This window comes from Arvicanthis niloticus, chromosome 14, assembly GCF_011762505.2.
Source record: "Arvicanthis niloticus isolate mArvNil1 chromosome 14, mArvNil1.pat.X, whole genome shotgun sequence".
In the NCBI taxonomy this organism is placed as follows: Eukaryota; Metazoa; Chordata; class Mammalia; order Rodentia; family Muridae; genus Arvicanthis; species Arvicanthis niloticus.
Genome location: NC_047671.1, coordinates 31,254,512 through 31,271,122, shown reverse-complemented (window position 1 = coordinate 31,271,122; position 16,611 = coordinate 31,254,512). Strand labels below are relative to the sequence as shown.

The 16,611-nt window shown below is 40.4% G+C and overlaps 1 long non-coding RNA gene across 1 annotated transcript; it reads right to left on the bottom strand.

Moving 5' to 3' along the window:
* Positions 1 to 9,087: 9,087 nt before the first annotated feature.
* Positions 9,088 to 14,230, bottom strand: LOC117719532 (uncharacterized). The gene is made up of 3 exons (XR_004608214.2): positions 14,097 to 14,230; positions 10,359 to 10,465; positions 9,088 to 9,259 (listed from the first exon to the last, which is right to left on the bottom strand). It is a non-coding gene; the product is annotated as an uncharacterized LOC117719532 (long non-coding RNA).
* Between the last annotated feature and the right edge of the window lie 2,381 nt (positions 14,231 to 16,611).

Below are 16,611 nucleotides of genomic sequence, written 5' to 3'. Positions count from 1 at the left end.
AGCTCTAAATAACAAGTCCCTGGTTTATATCCTTCAAGACACCCCCAAGTTTTTACATCAACCCCTCTTCCTGCAAGAAAACTCTTAAAGTATAAACAGGCACAAAACATGTTTAACCTGAGGTGTGGAAGAGATGAACTCAACTCCTCTTGTTGGATTCATAAGCACAAGAAATTCTATTTTTGAGGGTTAAAGTGGAGGTAAGATATATAATTTCAGGAGGCAGAAGCTAGGTCCTACAGATACTTACATATGTAGAAAAAAACCAAATCTATCCGAGCTTCCCTTTTATTGTTCTAACTGCACAGTGTGATATGCAAATGCTTTCAGACTACAAGTACCTTGATGCATTTGCTATGCTGAAAAAAAAAATTCACCCAAAATAATTAAAACATGAGCCTTGTTAGCTTCGAGATGTCAATTTTCAGAATCGGCGTGTAAAACATATAGAAACCTGAATACTTCTGAGAAGAATTTTAAGCCCCAAAGCACTGTGTAAAGTCTGAGGTGGATGTCTTATTTATTGATTTCTAATGAGGTTCCCAGAAATGGTGCTCAAAGTACTGGGTACATACAATCCAGGGTCAAATTGGCCTGTGCCTGAAGGGATTTATTTGCCTGAAAGAAAAAAAAAAAGAAACCCCATAAGCTTCGTCTGAACATCTTGTTTCTGAGAAAGGAGACATGAAATTTCCAGGCAAACATCCACTCTGTGGACAGGAGTTCTTCCTCTCCTACAGTTGGCTTTGACTGGAAGAGCCAGGACCCAACCAGTCTGAGGCTCATTCCAAGGAGCTTTGTATTGTTGTTTGCATGTTTACTTTAGTATTAGAGTGCTCTGCTGGATTTATTGCAGTGAAGGAGTGTGTTCCAGCTTCTTGATTCAAATGGACGCCCATGCCACATCCTAAAAGCCCACAAAGTCCTCTAGGATCCTCTCTCCCACAGGCTTTCAGGGTATCCAGACTGATGGTACAGCAAATACGCTGCTTAGAAAGAGGACTCTCCTTTAAAGCATTGTCAGGGGAGACACCCCTTCTCTCCCAAGCCCTACCATCAACCCCAGGATGCCTAGATTATTTCTGTTTTCAAGGAAGCAAATTTTCATGAGTTCTTGGCAGATTCCAGAACCACAAAGAAAGATGGTTGTTGCCCATGCTGGGTGTCCCACTTTACACATGAAGAGTCAGAGGAACGGGTCCTATGGCAGGACCGTAGGCATAGGATATAAAATGTGTCCTTATCTCGGGTTTCTCTTCCTTCACTTTTGCTCACACATCTGAGTCTGTCAGCCTTCACTGCTTTGTATCATATCAGTTTGTCTGTGTGTCATCTAGGGCAAGCAGACTAAAGGGACCAGCTAATAAATCCATGTCACTAAATATCTATTTGCTGACCGACCCAAAGATTACAATTTTAGTCTCTTTCCGCCGCACGGAAACACTTGTTTTGGAAAACAGAAGTCTCTGTGCTGATGTATTATTTTTAAATATCCTGAAGTTTCAGCTTATATGTCAGAATTGCTTCCGGTTAGATTGCAAGAGATCTTTTAGCAAAGATTTGTTCTCGAAATACAGGCTCATCAATCTAGGAAAAGGCTTCAAGCTTTCTTTAATCGAACCAGACTTCTGAGCTGTTTTTCTTAGCTGAAGGGGCATGGCAGACAAGGAAGCCTCCAATAGTGTTCACAGAGACTGGATACTGCCCTGTCCTTGGGTCATCAAAGGGAAGCCTGTGTGCTCTGGGGACCCAGAGACTCAGAAGACTTACCATCCGAGAAGTAGCTGGCATTTGAAAGCAGAATTTATCCTTTTCTGTTCTGCCTTTCTTCTTTGCAACAGCACTCCCTCCCCTGCCATCTCAGCTGAAGTTTGCTTTCAGCCGTTGAGTGGCTGGATATCAACTACGGTTTGAAAATATTAAATGGAAAATTCCAGGAATAAACTGAGAGATAACATTCACATCATTTTTTTTTAAAGTCACACATTGTTATAGTTATTCTGTTGTTGATGAGCCTTTAATGGAAGTCTTATCACATGCATGGAAGCAGAGGAAACACTTCAATACATGGGGGATTCAAGACTATCTGGGATCTTACACTTCCGTTGCGGGGGGGGGGGGTCGATTCTTCTTCAACACAGAGGATACTACGATACTTAGTTCTCTTCTCCCCTCTGCTAAATCCAGTGCAGGAAGAAACCTGTGGAACTATTTGATTTCTCTGTTACATGCATCGCTTTCCTTAATGAACAGTGACAAAGGGCAGGCAGGCTTCATCCTGACCTCACCTAACTTCACAAGGCACCCATTACATTCTCTCTTGCTCTGTTTTGTATAAAGTACATCCTTATCAGCTGGTATGTCCCTTCCTGCACTTTTCATCACTGGGTCTTGTTTTGCATCTGGAATGATGGCGATTTCTATTATGCTTTCACGTGACTGTTCTGAAGATGGAGTTACTAATGAAAGCCACTCTCCACAGGCCTCTCATGTTTCTGAGTGTTTTCCGGCAAAGGGCAGGGTGCTTTTCTTTGTGAAGAGGTCTGTGTTGAGATGGGATCTGATCCTCCTAGGAAAATGACTGGCAGCTTTGCTTGCGGCCCATTATAAAAGACTGGTATTTCTCAACTTTAAGATTCCTCTCCGATCAAGCAACTCACTGTATGTACATGCTTAGCTCCCACCAACCTGGAGTTGTCCTGTGAAAACATGGCAAGAGACAGGAAGATCCTGCTATTGCATGTCCTTTGTGTCTGACCCAGGAGTCACAGCATGTCAGCATCCATGAGTGGGTCACACTGACTGAAGAGTGTGTTTGCTGAGAGTTCCTGTTTCTCAGAACAAACACATCTAGTTTCCCCAATAACATTTCATATTGTCAAATATTTTGAAGCCATCTCTTCTTTTTACCAAATTTTTTATACTCACCAGATTCATGGGGACACCAGTATTTAGAAAGGAAAAGAAAGGCTCATATACAATTAACTAGAATGAGTAGAACCAAAACTGACAGGTTTTTACTTTATTTTATATTTTGTTTTCTGATTGGAGAAGTGATGCTTCATCTGGCATTTATCTAACAAGCCTCTAAAAAATCTCCACGCAGTCATGATATTACAGAATAAGACAATTTATTCAAAAGTGGCAATTAAACTGGCATCCATTCCTCTCTCAGTTCTGTTTGGATCTTTTGAGTTTGAAGTCTTTACGTAATTGTCACTGGTCAGTTGAATTAAGTCTGTTTCTCAATGAAGTGAAAATCTTTTATCAAATTAGTTTGATCTTTGACAGTTTCGTGCACAGGAGTACGATAACACACTCAGAGTGTGCTCATCCACCTTATATTCCTTATAGTCCATCCAATAGAATATCATCCTTGTGTTCCTCCCATTGCTGCATTTCGATTCTTTTGCTCTGAAAACCACTTGTACCATTGACCAAGATAAAAGGATCCTTTGGGGAGTCACATATTGGCTGAGTTCCTTAGGATTCCCATAAACCCTTAGCCATTTTCTAACTCCCTGAAGTAAAAATTTAGCACTCCCCCCTCACCCTATTCTGTAGCAGACCCTACCCGGTAGCTCTATGCCAATCCTGTGTAGACTCCTGCATCCCAGTCAAGAAATGAAAGTTCTTCTAAAATTTATATCCCCCTTGCTCTGTCATTCGGAACTCCTCATAACCTGATGTACCCTGGTATATTTATTAGTTGTGTCCTTAACTGTGTATCTTCTCCAAGTTTGGCTCAGCAAGCCATATATATACTTACTGACATTAATGATTAAATACTTAAGTAATGATAGTGTGGTTTAGAGAGAGGGAGGGAGAGGAGAGAGAGAGAGAGAGAGAGAGAGAGAGAGAGAGAGAGAGAGATTGACTGCCTCTGAGGAAAACTTGAAGAAGATGGATGCTCAAAGAGAGAGCCCCAAGGAGCACAAAGGCTTACCTAAAGCTTGCACCAAGCACCAGAAGGCAAGGAAACCCAAAGTGACATTTATGTACCTTTTAGAGTGCAGATAAAATATCATGGATTCAAACTGGACTGTGGGGAGACAGCACTGGTAGCAACCAGGGACTTCTGCCCACATCAGCTTGGCCTCGCTCCTACCTGGTTCTCACTCTGTGACTCTGGTTACACATAGGAAAAAGGATATTAGCCACATGTGCATCAACTTGAGGTATAGCTCAGGCAGTGACTGAGGACAAGCATGGGACTGCAGCAACCTGGATACATCATTCTATGTGGAACTCAGTGGGAGGCTCCCAGAACTTACTTAAGGACCTCAGTGTGTAGTAAGCTCACTGGTGAAGCACAAGCTTAGCATGTTCAAGGCCCTGAACTTAATCCAGAGGAAGAAAAACATTGTTTCTCTCAGGCTCACTTCCATAAGTTGTAAACTGAGAAGTTTAGGCTAATTTCCAAATTCCTTTTACTTTCCAACAAAGCATTCCTAGCTCGGACTTTAGGGACCATTCACTGAATGCAGTGTGAAGGAGGCTTGGAAGAATTACACATATGCCCTCAACAAACCCCATGTGAAATAGCGTAAGGTTTTGAATTCACGTCACTACAAATATGTATGAAGCTGTAGAACAACCCCAGAGATCAGGCCAGTGAAGACTACCACAGAAATAAGGAAAGCTCAAGAAATAAAAGCTAACACAGAATTGAATCAATGTTTTGTGAAAGCTGTTATCATCATTGTTGAGCTTTAGAAAGTACAGGAGAAGAAGATTTTTAGGGACTAGAGAGCAGCCTTCGCCAAGGACTGTGGGGTTGATTGGCATGCTGGTCTGGCTCTCTTGTTTTGCACAAGTGCTCGGCTTGCTTGCATTTAGCTTCTAACCCTCACCATTTTTGTGACCTTAGGAAATCAATGAACGCTTTTATTTCTATTTATTTCTTCCCTCATGAAATGGACTTAGTGGGGACTATGCAGATGTCTCAGTGAGTAAGAGCCTCTGTTCTTCAAACAGGAGACCCTGAGTTATGATCCCCACACTCATGTAAAAAAAAAAAAAAACAACAACAAAAACATTCTGCAAAATCAAAACAAACAAAACAAAACACAGAGACTTGGTCTCATATTCACCGGTAACCTCAGCCTGTGGGGTCAGGACAGGACGATCACTGGGGCTTGCTGACTGCCAGGCAAGTACCAGCATCAGCTTAAACTCTATTTTGAGGGAATAAGACAAAGGACTATACAGCAGAACACCCAGTATCTTCTTCAGGCCTCTTCATATATACATCGTTATGTATACTGCGCAGAGACTTGTGTGTGTACATCACATACCTACACCACACACACACACACACACACACACACACACACACACTAAACTGAACCTAATATCAGTAGCACCTCCCCCTCCGGTGATTTATAAGGATTAAATGGGATGAAGTTAGCCCCTAACAAGATCTCAGTAAATGCTGGCTCAGTAAGTGCTATGATGGGGAAGGTGCCTCTTAAGATCCATACTGCTATTTAAATATGCTCTCAAATCGCGAAACTCCCTTTGACAAATTAGACTCATGCAGGTAAATGTTACAAAATAGCACTTTCGAGATTACTCCATCTGGTTTTCCAAGTTCGGAAGGTAACTAGCAAACAGTGAAGATCATTCTGTAAGCTCTATGCCTAAAATAAAATGTTCGTCTTTGGAGTGCACACAAACCTCTAGGCATTGAAAGACGAGGTTTCTCTTTTTCATCCCCCAAAGCCGTCTTTCATCCTACTGTCTTTTCTCTTTATACGAGCCAACTTTTAAAGCAATTAGAAGTAGATAGGCTTCACCGAGGCTCTCTGCTTTTTTGCTTATGACCTTGGTAATGTCAATTAAATCCCTCCATTTCCCCCACACAAAAAAAATGTTAACAATAAATGGGAATTTTGCAGCCCATGAATCAATGACCTTTCAAGTGCTTAAAACCCTTCAAGAGTATTAAATGCCAAAATATGAATAGTTGAAAGTACTGAACTTCTGTTTGTTGTTCCCAAAGAGTCAAACTAATTGCACCTTTTACTGTTAAAAGGAGACAGACCGCGCAAGCAGCAGATGCTGACTCCGTGGTCCCCCACCTTCCACGACAACCTTGCCGGCCAGCCATGTGGCCACTGTTTCTTAGCAGCAGCATAATCCCTTCACAGCCTCCAGCTCTGGGATAAGTAGGGGCGGTTGCTGCTATTTTTAGTTAAAATCTGTTTTAAATGGGGAAAACATTCATCTTGAGATTACCCTCCTCAAAGAGTTCCAAGGCTGAGCCTTCCTGGAGGTCAAGTTGCTCTTCTGACTGATCTGTAACCGGAGTCTCAGAGAATTCCTAGCCAGTGAGGCCAGGGCTGGAGCTGTGTGTTTATTTAAACCCCCTCACCACGGGGGCAAGCTATGAGAATGGCATGTCCTCTAACTCTTGGAAAGGAACCTTTGGCGATGAGAATCTCGTTGACTCTTTGGAATCAGGTAGCCCAGCTTGGTACACTGGACAGATTTCCACGGTGTCAAGTTATTGCCCAGCAGCTTTTAGTGGTAAGGTTTCGGTGAGAGAAGCATCTCTGGAGAGGTGCCTTTAATGGCAACATCCTGTAAGATATCACTTGAGTTTTAATGGAGTAGCCTTGTGGGCAGCCAGTCTTCAGTGCTAGCTTTTTGTTGTTATGACAAAACAAAACAAACAAACAAACAAAAACAAAAGCAAAAACCCTGAGATAATAGATTTATAAGAAGAAAAAGATATATTTGGTTCATAAATTCGGAGGTTTTTAGTCAATGGTGTTTTGACTATATTCTTCCAGGGATGTAAGTACAGTACAGACAGGTGGGTACGTATGACAAAAGAGGCCTGTAGCCAGAAAGCAAAGACAGAGACAGGAAAAGTCCAGAGTGTGCACTCTGCTAGCTAACTTTCTCCACGTAGGCCCCATCTCTTCTCAATAGCTTCACAGGACATTTAAGATTCAGAGTATGACACCTTCCCAGCAGCCTGACCCCTTTGGCCCTGACAAATGCACGCTTGTTATCTTGGAGTCTATATAACCTGATCATTTCCTAGATTTGGCTGCTTTTTTTGTACCACTTAGCAGACAGACATTTCCGTATGGTGAGGACACATTTATTTAGTTTTCTTTTGCTTCTTCACTCAGCCATTCATTGGCATGCAGGATAAACACCTAACGAGTATCAGACACCATGATGAGCCTTGGAAACATTACCAAGATGACAAACACACTCCTTGCTTTCAGGGAGTTTGCATTTAAGTTGCAGGCAAAAGAGGTTCCAATGCCAACTATTTGCTGCTAATAACTTTTGAAGAAGTGAACATTTAGATTACTTTTTCTTCCCCAGATGCTTTCAAGTTTGCCTCGGGTTTCCATTTCCCCTCTAGACACAGTAGCTTTTGTTGGTCTAGTTTTATTTTAAGTATAATGCCAAATTAATGTGATTGAAATGTATCAACATTTTAAGAAAGAAATCCAGTTTCTAGAGCTACCCAAAGTTTCATTTCATAGGATGCTTTTAAGATGAATTTAAATAAGATCCATTCATTTAAGCCTAATTTAAAAAAAAAAAAAACATCATTTTAAGAAATTAAATTAAAGAAATTTTAAAAAGGACACAGTAAAAGGAACATTGTTCTGGTGACTCAGAACCCCTCATCCCTGAGCAGGAGCCTGGCTGAGATGTTTAGAGATTCAGAGCCACAGGAAAACTATACGGCCTGGACCCATGCTTATGTTGGGGATACGACGTTCATGCCTTTCTATTTTCAAGCTAGCAGAACTTGTCAAATATTTAATAGTTATGTTTTGCACAGCATAAATGAACTGACTCTCGTTAGATGTCTTAATATCTACTTATCCTTAAGGCCATAAAGTCTGGCTAGAGTAAACGCCCAGGCTATGAGCTCTTATGGGAAAAGATGGGAGGCTTATTTCCATCCCTTTAAAATCTTTTTGTAAATTAAAAAAATTGGGAGATAGAGGAATGTGTGGTTATACGGTGGGAGTGTGTGTGTCTGTGTGTGTCTGTGTGTGTCTGTGTGTGTCTGTGTGAAGTGTGCATACATGTGTGTGAAACACAGAGGACACTGGGGGTCCTGCTCTGTCAGGTCTCTGTAAGACTTCCTTGAGATGGCTCTGTTACTGTACATATGACTAGGCTGGCAGTTGGCAAGCCCCAGCTATCTCCTGCTGTTACCACCCAGAGTGCTAGAGTTACAAGTACTGTTTGCTTATGCTCAGGTTTTATCTGGTGCTAGGCTTGGAGCTCAGGGCCCTATACTTTGTCAGCAGACACTCATAGCCCAGAGTCCTCTCTGAAGACCCCTTTATCTGTCCTTTCCTTTCTTCTTAACTAGCCTTTCTCATGTTAAAAATTACTAGTGGTTCTCCGCAGAGGAATTTTCCTTGGATTATTTTTCCTTTCTTTCAGACTAAATTTTACTTTTCAGTCCTCCTTTGGCCCATATATAAATATACTTAAAATGGAAAATTTTTTATTCCCTTTGACATAATCCCATAAATGAGAGATACGTGAAGTTCTTGCTTTTTAAAGAGTCACACTTTCCTCTTTTCTTCCTTGCCAATTAGAAGTGGAATTTAGTATAATAAACATTTACTTTAAAAGCAAACCCAAACAAAAGCATTCGAGTGGAGGGATTGTTTTACATTTAAACATTCACACGGACAAACAAAGACTGGCCAGCTCTTTTTCAGTTTAGCTTGCTAGCTCTTCGTGGCTTTGTGAACTCTACTGCAAGGGTGTTCATATTTTAAAGGGACCCATGGGGTCCCATACTCAATCATTTAAGTACAAGTTGATTGGTTTCTACTATGATTAAACAAGTTCAAGTTCTTAAAGGAATGCCTTAAGAAAAAGTGGTGAAATTAGTTGGTTGGTTGGTTTGTTTTTGTTTGTTTGTTTGTTTTTGTTTTTGTTTTTTTAATCCTGGAGTCTCCACGAAGGTTTTTGGTCCACTATCAGGACAAATTGTGGATGGTGCTTTCTAGTTCTTCCAGGCAAATGCCTTCTCATACTGTACATTTAATAACAGTGTCCAGGTTCCTGATGCCACCTGCTCCCCCCCCCCCCCCGGGCAACAGGGAGTGAAGAAACAGACATGTCCTCAGAAAAGCTTGACTTGGGTGGGTGGAGGTTCTGATGGAGACTCCTCAGAAACCAGGAAACTCAGCATTAGACCAGTCAGCTACTCTCCATGAGAAGTCTCTGTAGGAGAGCAGGTTCAGAGTGCACTCATCTAGAAGGAGAAAGAAGCCAAGAGTGATGCTTTCTGTATATACGGTTTTACCTAAAGGCCAGCTGCTAACATCTGTACTGATCCAGAGGAAGCCTCAGACTTCCAAGTCCTGGGATTATAGATAATGTGTGCCAACATACTTAGCTAGGAAATGAATTTTCGAGGTTCACCCTTTAAGTGTTCGTGCACACACATCTTCCCCCAAACCCCACATACACACCAGCCCATGTGCACTCCCTACTCCCTCACACCCAAACACTCATGTACATGTACACACATACAAATAGGAAAAAAAAAGACTTTCCACCCAACAAAATTTCATCTTGCTTTGCATTTTTATTAGTCTTAATATATATATATATTTAAAGAATATATATATATATATATATATATATATATATATATATATATATACTGAATATAGATGTATTCAGTAGAATATTATTCAGCCATGAGCAATGAAATGATCTTGACTGTGGGACAATGTATGGAACTAGAGATTATCATGCTAAGCAAAATAAACCAGACTCAGAAATACAAGTATTGTAAGCTTTGTCTTATATGAAGAATGTAGATTTAAAAGAAAAAAGGAAAACAGATGAACCAATTCGAGGAAAAGTTTCAACAAGGAAGAAAGGGGTCAAGAGAGGGCGATGGAGGAGGATACATGTTTGAAATATATAATATATGTGCATAAAATGCCATAATAAATCTAATTATATTTTTCGATTAATAAGGAAACTAGAAATGAATGGTTAGGAGGTTCAAGTTTGAGTTTCATTTAGCTGATAATTTAATAAGCTCAGAGAAATGGCTTCCTATTTGTAAGTCTTCAATGTAATTATATGCGTAAAGCAGGTGAAGTTCATACATGCCTCTTGTTTGTTCTTGTATTTCAGATACATGCTAAATAATCTTTACAAAATATACTTTAGGGGTTATATTAACATAGGACATTAAATTATGATCGTGTTTGTGGCATAAGTTACTTCCAAATAAGCCTGTCTGATTCTTAAGCCTCTGAGACGCACAAATGCATCTCTTCACAAAAAAACTTGTTCCTGCAAGTGTTTTATTAGGAAGTGGAATTTCTACTCACACACTTAGAGCTGAAATTCCATATTGTGTTGGTTACACTCCACTCTTCAGGATCATTTCATTTCAGCACAGCAAACTGGTTTGGTTGTGTCATCCTGGTTCCGAGGCCTGGAGAGCAATTGCAAGGTAATGGTGCATGTTCTTCAGAAAGATTATTCTTACATTCACATCTTAGCCTGTGATAAATAGGTTTTATTTTTGTTTTTTTTTTTTACTCCAAATTTTGAATATATAGGCAGTTATTTCACCCTTCATAGATCAATAAATTTGTGGCTACATTAATATATGAAATCACACACTGTATATAATTGTATGCTTGTACGCTTACTACATATGTTTTCTTAGTATAAGCTGCATTTCCGCCAACTTAACAACACACTGTTTTGCACTGTTAGGCAGACTAACCATAGAACACTGGTTAAGATTTTAGGCTGAATGCTCCTACAACCAATTTGACCATGGGAACATCATCTAAAGTTTTTTTTTTTCAGTCGGGATCTAAAAAAAAAAAAAGTCTAGGATTTGGGAAGGATATTACTTGAGGATTTGGGCATAGACTAACCTTAATCACCTTTGCTCTGTGCTCACAATAAACCTTGTTCTTTTAAATGAGGACCTCTCTTTCCAGTTAGCTCAAACAGATCACATGTATTCCAGAGGCTGATCTTAAAACGACTTTGGCCTTTTTAAATCAATGTGAGCCAACTCTCTGTGTGAGATGCCAACTTGGGCATCTATGCTATGATTTTTATCCAAAGAAAAATAGTCATCATCTTTAATCTGATTTCCGTATACCAGATACTGGATACAATGCTCCCTAATTTGATCTACTTAGTTCTCACAGCAATCTGAGGGAGATGCCACAATTATCCTTGTGTTGTAGATAATAAACCTGGGCAGAGGAGATCCGCTCAAGATCACATGACTGGAGGACTGGAGAGCTGGAATTCAGAGTGTGGCACCAACTCCTAAGCTGTGGTGTGTCTCGTGTAAATAGCATGGGCCTCTGAGTAGCACAGAAACAGTCTAAGGGTCTTAGGTTACAATTTTAGGACCGTGTCTTAGTTATTCATCTACTGTTGTGATAAAACACCAAGAAGCAAGGCAACTTAGAAAAGAAAGTGTTCAGTTGGGCTTACAGTTTCAGAGAGTTAAGAGTCTGTCATGGCGGGGCAACATGGAAGCAGGCAGCAGGCATGCTGGCTGAAGTGGTTGAGAGCTTCTATTTTGGTCCAACCTTTGAGGGGATTGTTGCATGGGTTTTTTGAACTCTCATAGCCCACTCTCAGTGACAGACCTCCTCCAACAGGGCCACATCTACTAATTCTTCCTTTCCAATTTCAGCAACTGGGAACCAAATCTTCAAATATATTATTAGCCCCAGGGGTCAATCCCAAGCCAACCACCACAGTGTTATTTCCGTTTCCATTGTCCTTTAGTTTAGCATCCATGAGAGAGACAGTAAAGGAAGATATGTAATGCATAAAGATACTTGAGAGTCCCTGCCCGTGTAGACAAAACTGACAGGTGAAACCTCCAGAGAGCAACTAAAATGTGTTGTTAAATGCTAAGTCATGTGGTGCGTTAAGCGGCACGCCAGAAGGACACAGAGTACAAGGAGAATGCTGAGGGCCAGTAGAGTCAGGAAGAGTCAGAAAGGCTCTTAAATGTTAGAAAGAAAATAGATAAGAAGTGGGGAAATGAAGATTTTATAGTTCATATAGCCAAGATGAAGATGGCACAAAGCTGATAGAGAAGGTAAACACCTACTGTGTGAGCATTGTGTACCTCAATCCCCCCTCACACTGCCTCTTTCTTCTCTCTTGTTCTGTCCTCCTTCCAGTATACACACACACACACACAGAGAGAGAGAGAGAGAGAGAGAGAGAGAGAGAGAGAGAGAGAGATTCACACATATTCACACACTCATACACACCCACTTCTAGGTCCTACATTTATCTATATCCTACACATACACATGCATATAGTTTGTAACTATATGATATAGATATATAGTCACAGATGTACTTCCATATAGTGTTTATCTTACACCAATATTAAGTTGTTTAGTTCTTGTTTTGTTAGGCTCAAAACTGATTGGCTGCTGGGAGTGGATGATTTATAACTTTTAAATCTACAGTTACTAATCCATGAGGGAGCAACAAGATGTAAGGTATTGGCTGTCATAGGACAATGTCCACTGAACTATCATGAATCTGGAAATCAAGAATAAGTTAACACTGATTCCAGAGAAGCATACTTCTTTTATTTAAAAAAGGAATTCTACACTGTAAAGTCGGTTGTCTTTTGACCATAGCTACCTTCCCCTTGCTTGTCCATACTTTTGGTTTATCATTGCTGAGGGAAGCAGAGAAGAAATTGCTCTGTAATATTGTCCCTCTGTATTTGGCAATAAAAGCTAAGAAAAAATAAAGTATTCCTTCAGTGTAGTGAGTTAGTGATTGAAACAAAACTCTCTGGTTGGAGGTGTAGTCATGATTCATGAGTGCTGTTATGGGCAAAGCCAGGTTTCTTAAGCCATGATACAGAGCTCATACATAAAACAGCATTGTTCTCTGCAGTTTCAGGTGTGTGTGTGTGTGTGTGTGTGTGTGTGTGTGTTTGTGTGTGCAGTTCCTGGGTTTAACAATAATTAGAGTCATTGTGAGTCAGATTAATTTATTGTGGGGTTTTGTAACTTTTAGATGTTGTATTAATTCATTTCAACCTCACTTAGCTGGACCAGCTCACAAGCTGAGATCAACACTCTTTCTATAATGTCAGTCGAATACAACACTCTTGGTTCATTATTGTATTGTTTATAGTCCTCCATGAGAAATTTGTGGCTAAATAGTCACATATATATTCTGCATATATAATAGGCGCCATCATATCTGATGTACTATCGATTTCTCTCATGGATGCTAAATTTAAGGGCAATGGGGAACTGAAATAACACCATGGTGGTCTGAATTAGAATGATCCCCAAAGGTTAATATATTTGAAGACTTGGTCCCAGTGGTTGGAACTATTTGGAAGGACCATTAGAAAATGTGCCCCTGTTGAAGGAAGTCTGTCACTGGAGGTGGGGTATGAGGTTTCAAAAAACTCATGCAACATTCCCAGCTAGTATTGTACCAAGCCAGGAGCTCTCAGCTGCTCTAGCCAGAATGCCTACTGCTTGCTTTCAAGCTGTCTCACCATGATAGACTCATGTTTTAAATATTTGTTTATTATATATATATGAGTATGCTGTCACTGACAAATGCCAGAAGAGGACATCAGACCCTATTGCAAATGGTTGTGAGCCACCATGTTGTTGCTGGGAATTGAACTCAGGACCTCTGGAAGAACAGCCAGTGCTCTTAACTGCTGAGTCATCTCTCCAGCCACATGATGGATTCTTAATCATATTCTCTGATACAGTAAAACCAGATCTAAAAATTTATTATCCCCTCCCTTCCTTTACAAATCTCATCACAAATGTACCAAGCATTAGCAGTTGTATTGTTCTTGACTCTAGCACAGGAAGTGTGTGTTAATGTTTTCTGATACTGTAATGAAATACCTGTGTCTACATGTTGCATAAATAAAATCTCACAGTTCTGTAGCATGGTACTGGCACTGACTCTGCTCTGGCGAGGGCCAAAGTGGATGACATGCAGTGGTAAAAGTATGTGGAAAGGTGAAATCACAAGACTACTCTGTCAGTCCTGTTTGAGAGCACATCCCTAGTTACCTGAAGAGTCCTCACTAGGCTCTATATGTCTTGAAGGTTCCATCACTTCTTCACATAGCCTCATTTGGACCTAGAATATGACACAGAAACTTTATAGAAGGAAGTCACCCATAGACCATACTCAAATCATAATAACTGTGTCTTAAATGAGTCTGCATCTGGGTGTATAAACAAACAGCCTCTTGGAGGCTCTTCCCTTTACAAATATAATTATATGTACTCTTTATTTCTAGAATTACCTTTCCTTGCATTACTTTAAGCAAAAAACAAAACAAAAACAAGCCAACAACAACAACAAAACCCAACTTTTCTGGCCTTGCTTCTCACATGTCGTTGGAAGCCTGGAGCCTTTACCAATGGCTGCATTGATTCCTGCTGGCTGTTGGTGGGAGAGGATGTCACTTCCATTTTGATGAACTCTGGCTTCTCATTCTTGCTCTATTGAATTCTCAAGTTCTTCTCAGCTTTCACTTCCTATCCGTCAGGGCATTTTTCTGCACTATTTCACTGTGTTTTATGCTGTCCAAACTCTTTCCTCCCTATCAGAGTTTTCTGAAGGACTTGGGGACCTGAAGGAGAGTTACATAAAATACATAGCACATTTGATGTCATCTAACCTTCACTGTTGGACAGCTTGTTCTTCAAGGTTACTTGATGGTGTTAATGCACCGGTGGAGAGCAACACACACACACACACACACACACACACACACACACACACACACTTTGGGAAGGGTAGAAAGAGGTAGAGATGAAAAGTCACTGACCACAAGTTGTTATGTCAGTACTGACAACAGCATTAAAGCTGGGTGACAGGTACATGAAGCAATTGCGTTTTCCACTCTCCTCTTGAGTATACCCAATGTGCTGTTAATAAACTAATTTTTCTCTTTGGTGAATATAGTATATAAATAGTTAATATGGATTATAATATATTATACCACTAATAACTGTATAAGTCATAGATATATTTACTTTTAACTCATTTAAGACTAACTATTAACTCCTAATTGACTAAAATGTGGAGGGCAGAAGTAAATGTTAGATAGAAGACAAACTTAAGGGCACATTGGAAACATTTTAAGAAGGAATACAATGATGACAAATGCCTGAGTTATTTTCTGGAGCACAAGGAATTGTACCAAAGCTTAGTGGCCACAATAACCAAACATTCATTATCCCAGAGCTGTGAGTCCAAAATCCAGGTGATTCAGGTGGATTTTTCTGGATCAAGATTTTTCATAACCTGCAATGAAGCTTTTGTCTAGGGCTCAAATCATCGCAAGGCTTGTCCAGCTGAGTGTCTGCCTCCAAATCCATTTATGTAGTGCTTGGCAGAGCTCTGGTCCTCAGCGGCTATTAACCAAAGACGTCGAATACTGCCATGTATTTTTTTCCATTATGTGAATCCACAGCATGGAAGAGGTTACCTTAGAGTCAGTGGGAGAGGGAGGGCTCCAGATAGATGTCATGTTCCTCTTGTCACTTAATTTCAGGAAGATGTTAGACTTGTCCACTTGTAGTTCTGTCTGCCGTGTGCAAATAAACCCAGCCATCGAAAGAGAAGATTATGCAAATTTAAGACTCCCTGAGAACAGGGGATCATTGCCTGCGGGCCACAATTTGCTCTCTGAGCCCTGGCAATCCACCTCATTCTCACATTCCAAGAGGATGCATGGCCTGCCAAAGTCCCCCAAAGTCTCATTCCATCCCTGCATTAGCTCCAAGTTTGGAAACTTAACATCTGAGTCAGGTGTGGATGCTGAAGCTGGGGTCTCTCTGCGTGTAGTGTCTCTTAAGATCTGGACCTCATGACTCAGGATCCAGGCTAATTTCTTCTCATGTGTCAACATATAATGGTGGAATGGACACAGGAGAAGTACTGTCCATATTTGTTGTCATAGAGTGAGGATGTGAAAATTGAGGGAGTGGTCAAAAATATTTAATCTACAGTCCTTCTGGAATCTGTTTGTAAATGTTGACTATTTCTTAATTATGTTTGGAGGCTTATTGGTATTTCCAGGATTATTGGCTCTGTCCATTGGCTTTAATCGGCTGCCTCAGGTTGCTATAGTAAAATAGGAATAGCTATTTAAATAGCCATTAAACAAGCTAAGCAATTTACAAAGCAGACAAAAACTTATCTTCTTACAATTCTGGGGAGGTCTTTCCTTCTGACTTACAGATGGCTACCTTCTTTCTTTTTATTGGAATATCTTTTTTTATTGGCTATTTTATTAACATTTCAGATGCCATCCCCTTTCCCCATTTCCCCTCCCTAGAAAACCCCTATCCCATGCCCCCTTTCCCTTTTTGCTTTTATACAATTTTTTTAAAATGTTAAACAAAGGCTTTATAAGTTTGGTATTGCTCAATCAAAAGTGTAACCCAATACCATACCTAGATATATCAACTATCTTTGACTGGTGGAGACACGTGAACATCTGCCTCCATGCCCCCTCCTCTTTCTCTCTCTTTCTCTCTCTCATCACCCAGCTTCTCCTCTCCTTCTTCT